This window comes from Lolium rigidum, chromosome 6, assembly GCF_022539505.1.
Source record: "Lolium rigidum isolate FL_2022 chromosome 6, APGP_CSIRO_Lrig_0.1, whole genome shotgun sequence".
NCBI classification, from domain to species: Eukaryota; Viridiplantae; Streptophyta; class Magnoliopsida; order Poales; family Poaceae; genus Lolium; species Lolium rigidum.
The window spans coordinates 304988535-305001117 of NC_061513.1; the positions used below are offsets into that span (position 1 = coordinate 304988535).

A 12583-nucleotide genomic window follows, 5' to 3' on the forward strand; every position below is an offset into this window, starting at 1 on the left:
CCTCCTTGTAAAGCACGGTAACCCACACATATCCTCTTCATCCATTTCTGGGGAATGCCGATGTTCCCTTCTATTTTGTCGTGCTCTGTCTATCCGTGCTTGAGTTGCTGTATCTCTTGCTCCACTTGTTCTCTCGGGACCTGGTGCTGCTGCAGTAGGTCGTGGACTATTTTACCTTGCTGATCCTTCGGGAGGCGAATTTATAAACGCCGTTCCCATGGCTCCAACTCCCGCCATGGCCATAATGTACAGTGCTTCTCTTGGATCTCCGGGAGGTGGCTTGGATGCGAGGATGAAGGCTTGCGTCGCCATGTACGCAGCTTCTGGTGTTTTGGGGATAATGTTCCCCCTCGTGTCTATCGACATAAAGGACATGTCAAGGTTTTGGACCAGATTTTCCCTATCTGCCTCAGTTATATTTTGCAGCCGAGATCTCGCTCTATTTCGAGCTGCTCTGTGACTATCTCCTGAAGTGCCAGATTGTTGACTCAAGTTTGCTCTTCGCCTGCTTGACGCAGAAGCTGCTTCCTGCCTCCTATCCAGCTCGATTTTCTGTTTCTCAAGATCCCACCTGGTACGTGCAAGCCTATATTGATACAATTGTAACTCCTCAGGTGTCGCTGTTATGGTCATTGGCTCTGTACCATCAATAGCTCTTGCGACTCGATCCCATACTGCCTGCGGAAATCGCACCATCTCTCGTGTTCCCGGTCCGATATATTTTGTTCCTAAACCTCGCGTGAGATCTGCAGGATCGACATACGGATTTCCCGCATCGTCGAAGTTCTCTGATGTTTCCTCCTGTGGACGACTTGGTTCTCCAATTGCATAGATCTGATGATATTTTGGATTCTGAACTTTGTCGGGTTTAGTGACACCATCATAGAGATTGGTGAAGACCTCTCCAACAATAGTGGATCTATCGATGAAGTTGAAGTTGTCGATGTTGCTCGAGTCATCGCTTATATCGGATTCCGCAGATGACTAGAAAGACATGTCGCTGAAGATCTTGGCGAGTTTTTCACTTGCCATAGTGCTGATGAAGCGTGGAGATGAAATCTCCTCGTCGCCTGACTCGGTTGACGATGTTGAATCCGAAAAATCGGGATCGACCGCTGATAATCCCGACGAGATCGGAATTTCGAGACGATATAATCCTTCCTTCTCGACGCGGAAGTGGAACTTTCCGAACGTCATCTCCATGGGCTCCTCCAGATAGGCATATGCATCCAAACGGGAGGGCGGGTGAGGAACAAAATCGACTAGACCAGTTTCGATCTGTTTACCTCTGTCCATCGCGTTGCTTGCAGTTGACGAAGTCGACGATCTTGAACGTGCCATCGAGATCAGCTCCTTGTCGCGTCTAATCCTCACAGACGGTGCCAATTGACAAGGGATTAACTTATCAATGCCTACGTATTGTAGACTAGGGTTTTAGTCGGAAGTAGAGGGCAAGTAGATCTCGAAGGTTTCAGCCGAAAAGTACTCGATGATTATGAAAAGTAGGGTTGCGTGAAACAATGAGTCGATCCTCTCTTTGTCCCTCGACTCCCCCTTATATAGAAGGCGGAGCCGAGGGATTTCGTAATACACAAGTTACAGAGTCCGGGAGGGTTTCCAACCCGTCCTGTAAAATTACAAGTCTATATTTCCTATTACAACTCTAACTTTCCTTGGTACTAATTTGGGCTTCCAAACTTCACAATCTTCGACTCGTGGGCCTTCAGTAAACTCCGGGTACCATCTTTGGCAGGTCCATTGGGGATGCCTATGTCACCCAGGCAGCAAAAGGAAGAAAGTATCCACCTCAACGGAGCAACCAGAGCACACCTCGCACCGCCTGCGCTGTGGGATCTCCAGGTTCTGAAGTAGCGCCCAGGGGAGCCGCTACGTTCCTTCACGCAGTGCTTCATCGACCTCTACCTCCAACTTCCAAAGGTCAGTGAAATGCTGGTGGTGAGCACTTTCGCGGCAGGGACCACCAACCGACAGATAGTGGAAGATCTGATTCTCTCTCCAGAGCCGGTCACAGCCGCCCAACTCTTTCAGATGTCATATGAACACACCAACAAGGAGCTGGGCGAGGACAGTTCGGCAGGACCTTCACCGCAAAGACGGTTTCTCCAAGGCTATAGGTCAAAGTCTCCTCTCTGGCACCCCAACGGTACACGGGTTATTTGCTACAAATTAGGTGATGATTGTTGAACAACTGTGTTATCATTTTCTACAACTTCATTTACTTTCTCCTCCATGTGCTCCACATGCATACTAATCTTCTGTTGCTCATCATCAAAAACATCTGAAACATATGTTGATGAAATATCATGATACATTACCGTCTCATTAAAAACAACATTCATGCTCATCAGATCCTTTTAGTTTGAGGATTCCATAACTTAAACGCCTTAACTACTAAACCATAACCAAGGAATGCACACTTAACAGCTGTAGGCTCTAACTTTCCATTATCAACGTGTCCATAAGCATAATAACCGAAACTCTTAACTGTGAATAATGAGCAGGTGGACCAAACCATACCTTAATGGGAGTTTTCTTCTCAAGCGGAATGTAAGGTGACATGTTTATCAATTAACAGGCGGTGGAGGCTGCTTCATACCAAAAACGTTTTCTCATACCTGCATTGGACATTATGCAATGATCCTTGGAGGTGATGTTATATTCATCATTTCTTCCCACCATTCTGTTGAGAAGTGTATGGGAGGGTTTGGCATGTGAAAATGTCTTCCTCGCTACAATAATCATGAAAAGCACTACAATAAAATTACATGCCATTTCCAGTACGAAGCAATTTAACCTTCTTATCAATTTTCTTCTCTGCCATAACTTTTCACTTTCTAAAAGCATCGAACACTTCAGATTTATGTTTCAGAAAAAAATGCCACACGTTTTTCTAGAGTAATCATCGATGATAGTAAGCATGTAATTAGCACCACCAAGGAAAGTCTTGGGGGAAGGTCCCCACACATCAGTGTGCACATAATATGAAATCACTTTAATGGTATGAATGGAAGCATTAAATTTAACTCATTTTATGCTTACCAAAAATGTGGTGCTCATAAAACACCAACTTACTCAAATTACAACCATCTAGCAGCTCTCTCTTGTGCAATTATGCCATACCATGCATGTTCACTCATATGTCCAAGACGTATATGCCACATATTAATTTTACTAAGTTCATCATGAATAACATTAGTAGTCAAAGTTCCACCTCTAAGAACATATAACTTTGCAGAATTCATATCACCTATCATGTGCATGCGAGAAACTTCCGATACACTCAAAACTGTGCGTAAAACGGAGTGCTTATACCCCTCAACATCAAGGGTGCTGAGTGAGATCAAATTTCGGACCATGCCAGGTATGGGCGTCACCTCAGACAGCATGTGTATCATGCAATAATGCATCCTGGTCTGAACGGAGCCAATACCCACTATCCCACATTGGTTGTTCAACATCTTCACTCTGCATAAACTCATAAGATCCTAAAAAATCCTTGTTACAACAAATATGAAACAAACATGCAGAATCAAGTATCCCCTCATCATTACTAGAAACACAACCACCAAACACATCTAGGCAATCATCATCAGAATTATCACTAGAAACAACAGAAGCCTTACCAATACCATAAGATTTAGTTTTTGGTTTGTAAGTACCTTCTTTTCTCCTTATTCCACATCTTCCAACAATCATCAATATTGCAATTTTTTTTTTACAATACATGTACATGTAGAACTCGTCTCGTCCGTTGGACTTTGGGTGATATCTGTCAGTCTTTCTCTTATCTCTGTTGTTATTGTACTCAGTCCTGTCTCGAACCTGCAGTGCTTCTGCCTTTGATGATGAACCCACTGCATGCACCAAAGTTTTTATCTTTTCCCATTGCTGGAGGGACTCATAAACTTCAGCAAGGGTTTTTTTTCATCACGACTTAATAATATGGTGTGTCGGAAATACATAATGGAATGAGGCAATGAGACTAACAGAAGAAGAGCGAGATCTTCATCTTCATACTTTACCTCCATGGAAAACAAATCAGAAACGATCTCTTTAAATATCGATAGGTGATTCATCACAGACACACCTTCTTACAACTTATGAGAAAGCAACTTCATCTTAATGTGCATCTTACTAGTTAGATGTTTAGACATAGATGTCGAGCCTAGTTTCAGCCACAAAGCCGCTCGGTTTTCTCTAGCAACATTTCCTGCAAAATATTATCGGATAGATGAAGTTGAACCAAACACGAAGCTATACGGTCCTTCTGCTTTTCCTCATCGGTCTTTGCATCGGAATTTCCAAATACTTTGAGTGCTTATCAGAAGTTTGGGAGAGAATCGCCCTCATCTTCATTTGCCGCAGGAAAATCTTGTAGTGTAGTCCAAATGCGGTAGATCAAACTTCAAGGAAAACTGTTGCAAACCCTAGATTTAAAACAAAAAATTTATACCACTTGTTGTAAACTCGACAAGCAAATAACAAAGAACGAAACAAGAACACACGAAGGGGACACTAGATTTTAATATGGAAAACCCTCTGCAACAAATAGAGGTAACCACCTATGGGCACCAGCCAACAAAACTTAACTATATCGAGAGTGTTTACAAACATCGTTGATTATCTTATAATATGATAAACCTTGACCGGAAGCTTACAAGAGGTATAAATCGGAGGTGATGACGATCCGTCGTTCCCTCGTTAGCCTTCTTATCGAATTTCGATCACAATATAACAGCGTTAACAACAAAATCACACCGACTTTCATTGGCAAGGGTTATGTTTAGTAGTGGAGCTCACTCTATGGCGTCTTGGAGAAGCATGCCCAGATTTCGGCCATTTTGTTATAGTCTTGTTTTGAATGTTGGGTGTGTAATGTTGTTGTTTCAGAGTTTTCTTATGCTTGTAATTTAAACTCGATTTTATACAATAAATTAAAACGCAAAACTTGTACGTTTCGCGAAAAAACTAGGCGTTTGGAGGGGCTTTAGGGCCAAGTGGAGATACTCTATGGAGTATCTTACTATCGTTTCGATGCCGAGTTAGGCCTTGTTTGGCACTAGAGTTTTAGTGGGGATAATTCACACCAAATTTCAAATTTCCACTTATTTTAATACATGTTTGGTGGTAGAGTATGTGCAAGTTTAATCCCTGCTTTTTCCCAAATTTTAGTCTCTTTTCATCAATCCCCAATGGGATGAAATTTTGTGGAGATTGACACCAAACAAGATCTTAGGAGAGATGGAGAGAGCTTAGCACGGCAGCAGGACCCCGCGCCCCATCATCCGGAGACTGCTTCTTCTTCTCGATCGGATCGGTTTTTGCATCCGCATGCGTCCAGTGATCGCTCCACAATTTGAGGATGCACGCCTGGAGCTAGCCGCGTATGCAAGTAAGAAAGAAACAGTCCCTCGGTGTGCCGCCGTTTGTGCCAGAAAACAGCGGCGCGGCTTGCATGCTGCTCCAGATCCTTTTCTCCACTCTCTCTATATATAGATAGCCGCCCAGATCAAACACCACTGACCTACAGTACTGCGCACTCGCCATTACGGCTCTGATCTCCAACATGGAGCTCCTCCGCGCGCTCGTCTTCCTCTCCATGGCGGCGCTCGTGGCTCACGGCAGGGACACCGACCTCAGCCGGGACAGCTTCCCGAAGGACTTCGTCTTCGGCACCGCCTCCTCCGCTTACCAGGTGGAGGGCAACGCCCTCAAGTACGGCCGAGGGCCCTGCATCTGGGACACCTTCCTGAAATTCCCAGGTCTGATACTCACAACTCAATATCATATGATGACATGAAATCGTAGACGTCTTGTGAACTGGCTTCTGAATGTGTGTTCTCGTGTCATCGTAGGTGCTACTCCTGACAACGCAACCGCCAACGTGACCGTCGACGAGTACCACCGCTACATGGTCAGTGATCGACGAAAAATGAAACCCATTAATTAAGACGATTCTCGCAAACTGATCTCTGTTTTTTGATGATCTGTTTGGGTTTTGTGATGGCAGGACGACGTGGACAACATGGTGAGGGTGGGCTTCGATGCGTACCGCTTCTCCATCTCCTGGTCGCGCATCTTCCCCAGTACGTCCGCCTCTCAAAACACACTGACCAGTGATTGCCCAGTACGTCGGGCCTCTTCTTCTGAATCTCTGCTGAAAATATGTGAAATGCAGGTGGGATCGGGAGGTACAACAAAGATGGTGTGGATTACTACCACAGGCTCATCGACTACATGCTTGCCAACAGTACGAGGATTCATCCCTGAGTACATTTTTCTGAATCATTTTCGGTCTGTCTGTATATATATATATAACATTTGCCACTCAACAGAGATCACTCCATACGTCGTTCTCTACCACTACGACCTGCCCGAGGTCCTCAACAACCAGTACAACGGCTGGCTCAGCCCCAGGGTGGTGCCGGACTTTGCTGCCTTCGCCGACTTCTGCTTCAAGACGTACGGCGACCGGGTGAAGAACTGGTTCACCATCAACGAGCCCCGGATGATGGCCTCCCACGGCTACGGCGACGGCTTCTTCGCCCCCGGCAGGTGCTCCGGATGCCGCTTCGGGGAAACTCCGCCACCGAGCCCTACATCGCCGGCCACCACCTCCTCCTCGCCCACGCCGCCGCCGTCAAGATATACCGCGACAAGTACATTCACGCGCAGCAAGGCAAGATCGGCATCCTCCTCGACTTCGTCTGGTACGAGCCGCTCACCTACACGACCGAGGACGAGTTCGCCGCGCACAGGGCAAGAGAGTTCACCCTTGGCTGGTAAGGACCATCCCCACCAGCGATCGTCGACGACAGCTGAACTTGACTGAAAGTCTGAAACTAAACTGAATCTCCCTATCCCAGGTTCATGCACCCCATCACCTACGGCCACTACCCAGAGACGATGCAGAAGTTCGTCGGGGACAGGCTGCCCAACTTCACCGAGGAGCAGACCCGGCTGGTGCAAGGATCCGCGGATGTAGTCGGGATCAACCACTACACCACCTACTACGTCAAGAACCATGAGAACCTCACGCACATGAGCTATGCCAATGACTGGCATGCCCAGCTCGTATGTACGTACACGCTTAACTCAAACTGCACGCACACAGCGCGCTCCATCAGTCAGAAGAAAGTGCATCATATTTGATCCTTTATAACTCAGTCTGTCTAACACGTTTGATCATCCTCTTGTATATCTGGCTTTTCAGATGAGCGCAACGGCGTGCCAATCGGAAAGCAGGTAACGGTCATTTTTGAGAATTGTCAAATCTGCAAATGATGCAACAACTTGTGATATCTGAAGAACACATGCATATATATACTCAGGCACACTCAAAATGGCTCTACGTCGTTCCTTGGGGCTTCTACAAAGCCGTGATCCACGTCAAGGACAAGTACAGGAACCCCCTCATGATCATCGGCGAAAATGGTAAACCACGAGTAGCATCACCACCATACACTAATCTCGATGCGCAAATAGATCTGACATGGGGGACTTCTTTAATTTGGTTGCAGGCATCGACCAGGCGGGCAGCGACACGCTCCCTCACGCGCTGTACGACACTTTCAGGATTGACTACTTCGACCAGTACCTCCACGAGCTGAAGCGCGCCACCGACGACGGTGCCAGGGTCACAGGGTACTTCGCCTGGTCGTTGCTCGACAACTTCGAGTGGCGGATGGGGTTCACCTCCAAGTTTGGGATCGTCTACGTCGACCGCAAAACCTTCACCCGCTACCCAAAGGACTCCACGAGGTGGTTCCGAAAGGTGATCAAAAGGGATGAATAAATCAAGAGGATCGATCATCCTAGATAGGAGATGGTTTGCTTGTGTGCGGTTTGTTACGTTAGTTTTGGTTGGACGAATAATGTGATGTCTAGTAGTTGAGGATCCTCGGATCAACGAGAGTTCCTTTTGTTTTCTGTTAGAGATTGCTGCAACTTGCAGGTGAGGTTGTACCTTGGATGAACTTTAACTGATGTAACCATTGCTATGCATCCAGATTTCTAAAGATGTTGCAGATAAGTGATAACACAGTCAGATTTTTGAAATTTGGCTCACGCCGACAGTTCCAAGAATTTGTTCTCTTACAATATTTTGGCAAGAACACTACCTGTGTGAATTTGTTCCCTTACAATATTTTTACATGTCAATTTGTACATCAACATGATATCATGAATTTTACTGATTACCTTTTTTTATTTGTGGCTTTTTAGTTTCTTTTGTTTCTTTATCGAAAAAAGTTTCTTCTGTTTGACACTGTCATGAACTGATACTTTGGAAGAAATTTCAATAAATCTATGTCAAATATAATACAAACCCGTGCACATGAGTAATAAGAATACTTTTCTATATATCAGATGTAAAAAATACAAATTCATTGATATTTTTACAAAAGAATCGAGAGAGTCAGAGAGTATTTGTGGCATCATAAATAATTTTAATTTTAATCACAATCAGCATAAAAAAAAGACATTTACTAGTTGGAGACTCTGAGGTAGGCTCCACATTCCATATTAGAAATCACACTAATCTATTATATACTACTAGTTGAATACCCGTGCGTTGCTACGGTCTATCAAGTTAACTTTCTCACACCACATGTCAATACATCGCAATAGAAAATTCAGGTGTATAAGAAATAATTATATGGTATTCCTAAAACATTATGATATGAATTCAGTTCAATTGATATCCGATAAAAGCGGTAATGCGTGATATCTTTGACATCCAAATCAGTATGGTTGCAATGTGGTCCATTGTTCAAATAGCCAATTATCTCGACAACCTTTCGTGACAATAGTGATAAACAGTTTCATTTTCACATCTCATCAACACATACTATCACTAAGAGATACATATTTTTCTTACACCACAGATTTCTTCTATGAACTCAATTGCTTGCCTAAGTACATCAAGTACCATTTTCTTCGGACAACGGGATCACCTTGGTGCACACTATGGTATTATCTACTGATCAAAACTTCACATGTTTCATGCCTGGGGTTGTGGATAAACTGATTTATGTCCGGGAGTATCCATAAAGAAGGCAAGAAACTGGGCACTCACACGATTTATTTTGACAAAGTAGTCCCAGAAATCTCACTCCTTGCACAACTCTGTCACTTAAAAAGCCACAATAATATCACACAATCCACAGCTAGCGAATTACAAAGCAGACTCAGAAGAAAAAAACAACTATGCATATCTGCATGAAAACATCCAGCAAGCTTGCACTTCGGTACATTAAATGGAAGTTTGTCTTTTGTTGGATGAGCCATTTCCAACTATGAGAAACATGCCATAGTTGAGTTGCATGGGACATGGATCTATGAGCATGATTCAACTATTGGTGAACAATATGGAGGAAGTAATGCTGGTGCAGTATAATTAAGCAAAATATCTTTCAACTATCAGTAGGAAGCTGACAAAGGTTGCACATAAAATTCACTGGACCAATGGGCCACGATTCCAGATGGCGAGAATATCGAGCGGACAGTTATAGCACTCCAGTTCTTCACACCATGGTGGCAGTTTGTCATCAGGGTGGAATGTCCTCCTAGCACCTTCAGCAATTATCTGTGATTATCACAAATCAGTGGTAAACCTGAGTATTTTGGAAACATAGAATACCATTTAAAGCAACAAGTTGAAGATGGAAACTGTTTTTTATAAGGACACACATTTCCACTTGACAGACTGCTTTACCAACCACTGCCTTCTAAACAATTTTGCAACCCAAACATGTATTTTTAGCAGAAAATAAATGGATATAAAATATAGTGATACATGTGTACCCTGGCTTATTTCATGACATGAACCAATTGCATATAGTTTTAGAATCAATGGCAGATGGGAGCATATCCATGTAATATTTCCAGAGAAGATGATATTTGGTCTTAATTTTTGTTTGAACTCATTTTGTAAACCATCGGAAGAGACTATAAATATTTGTTTGATAATTTTCTGACCTGTTTTTTTAAGTTACAAAAGGACCAGGTTTCATCCCCATCATCAGGTATACTGTAGATTGGCAATGTCTGTACATCTCTCTTTCCTGATTTTTGTGTTATAGATGAAATAAAGAAAAACTACAATAATGCTAGATGCACTTTGGCATAGTGACTCTATATATCTTAGAGGCACTTTGGCATAGTGCCCCTATATATTTTTAGAGGTAATTTGCATAGTGCCTCTAAATATCTTTAGACGCACTTTGACATAGTGCCCTTAAATATATTTAGAGGCACTTTGGCATAGTGCCTCTAAAGATATTTAGAGGCACTTTGGCATAGTGCATCTATATATTTTTAGAGTTACTTCTATAAATGCCCCTATATCTTTGGCCGCACTAAATATACCATGTGTTTTTTAGCCGCACTTTGAAAATTCCTATAACCAGTTGTGTTGGTAGTTATGCATTTTAGTAGTACATTTACATCCTAGGCAGTAGCAATTCACACAGTAAGTGTAATAGAAATTGACATAAGATGTTCACAGTAAGAATTGTAACTGCATTTTCACATAAGGTGTTCATACAAGTATTCAAGGTGGCCTTGCCGTCAGCAGCTGAAGGATCACCATGCCAAAAGAGTATGTGTCAGACTTCACAGACACCAAGCCCCTGTCCGGGCAGGCTCCGAGGAGCATCAACAGGTGTGGATGGCGTATCCTGCTCAGAACCTCGAGCTGCAGAAATAGTCACTTGTTTAAACATGGCAGAAACACAATAGCTTTTGTTGCATATCTGAATGTACTAATAGACCATTAACATTAGAGTAATCAGCTAGAAAACTAACCAGTGCATCATTATGTACCATTTTAATTCGCTAGCAAAAAGAAGAACCACTAATTCTAATTAGGTAATCAGCTACCAGGACCGCAACGATCATTTCTCTCAGTTTTAATAAAGCGTGCAGCCAACTTCCAAAATCCAACAGCTCAAAGGAACGCTAGTAGCTAACCTCCAAAAGCTAACAACTCACAGGGACTAGCTAACCTCCAAAAGCCAACTCACAGGGAAATGGCAATCAATATTGATTGTAAAAGTTACTTGTCATATTAAGTCGATGATCGCACTTGTTTTTGTTAGCTATGCCCGTGACTTCGCATGCTTTGCAAGATGAAAAGCAAGTTTTACAATTACTGATGCGGGAGCACAGATCCATTCTACAAATAGTGTTGTATCTTTCGGAAGAAATATACATTGGGTATTTCTGCTATGTTTTACCGTTATCTCTCGCTGCTTCTGATGGTTTCATGGTTTAGGCAAGAAATCACACTGCCATCAATAACATCCTATAGGTAGATCAATTTACCTGGAAGCTCATGGGCTCATGGCACCAACCAATGAGCCCTGAGTCAGACAAAAGAAAATATCATGAAAGGAAGCAGTAACAAATCTAATTAGAAAGAAACAACAACATGCATCTTGAAAGCTAGTGGGGTGAAATATGATGAACTATGATGATACGGATGGAAACCAGGTCAAGGAAGAAATAAGCATAACAGAAGAGAAGAGCGGGCAAAGAATGTATGATCCAGATTTTGTAATATAGATATATATTTATAATCCCTGACAGTAATCCCCTACAATTTCCTCACTTCTTTGAGTCGAAATTAGAAATGGATAAGTAAAGAAGGCGATGAAACAGTGATGAGCCAGAGTCTCCGTGATAAATGATATAAGCCTATCTCTACCAAGAAAACGGTTTAGACATAGTCATAATTAACTTTAACATCATAAGGTGGAAGTAGTACTATGGAACAGAAACAAAGGCTGAGCAATGCCTACATCAGCAAAAATGGTTCTTAGTTTGAAATCGTGAGCCTAAGACATGCTGCAGTAAATTAAGTACTAAGAATCAACAGGGGGTCAAGAATGCTTACAAAGAAAAGAAATCCCTCAAAATTTACAAGTGTGTAATTCAGGACCTGTCGTTAGTACATCACCTGTTCTCTGAAGAACATATCCAACACATCATGATAGCCTGCAACCTGTGGCCACCCCAAGCTACAAGTCCTCGACACTCCATAAAACTCTGCATGACATGAAGACGAAACCAAGATTAATTTAATGACAAAGCTTCCCAAAAAAACCAGTGTTCTTAAACTAATGTATGAGAATAATCATTATCTGTCAACAAAAATAGGTGCAAGATTATATGAACAGTTCCGCATCAAACCCTTTAGGCATTTGAACAAACATGTTTGTCCCACAAACCAAAAATGTGGTGGGTAGTGGAACCGGAAGAACCAGTTCCATGACAAAATAATTATGAAAATTTGTCAAGTGACTGTAGTTTGCATTGAAAAAAGGTACATGCAGAAGCAACTCTAGGTGTTCATTTGCATTTTATGCTTATTTTCCTTCCCATGTGAGACCCAAAATATATACACCTACCAAGTTATGCAAATTACTTTGCAATAGCAGATGCAAAATATTCTGCCTAAGCTTGTTTCTTCTAAAGGTTGCCTATAAAGAATTCTTTAACAACTGGTAATCATGCCTTCCAGATGCTAAATATGATGAACACATTTGAACAACTAAAATGG

At 42.7% G+C, this 12583-nt stretch overlaps 1 pseudogene; it reads left to right on the forward strand.

The window, feature by feature from the left end:
* The first annotated feature begins 5587 nt into the window (after positions 1-5587).
* Positions 5588-7816, forward strand: LOC124668064 (annotated as a pseudogene).
* Positions 7817-12583: the final 4767 nt, after the last annotated feature.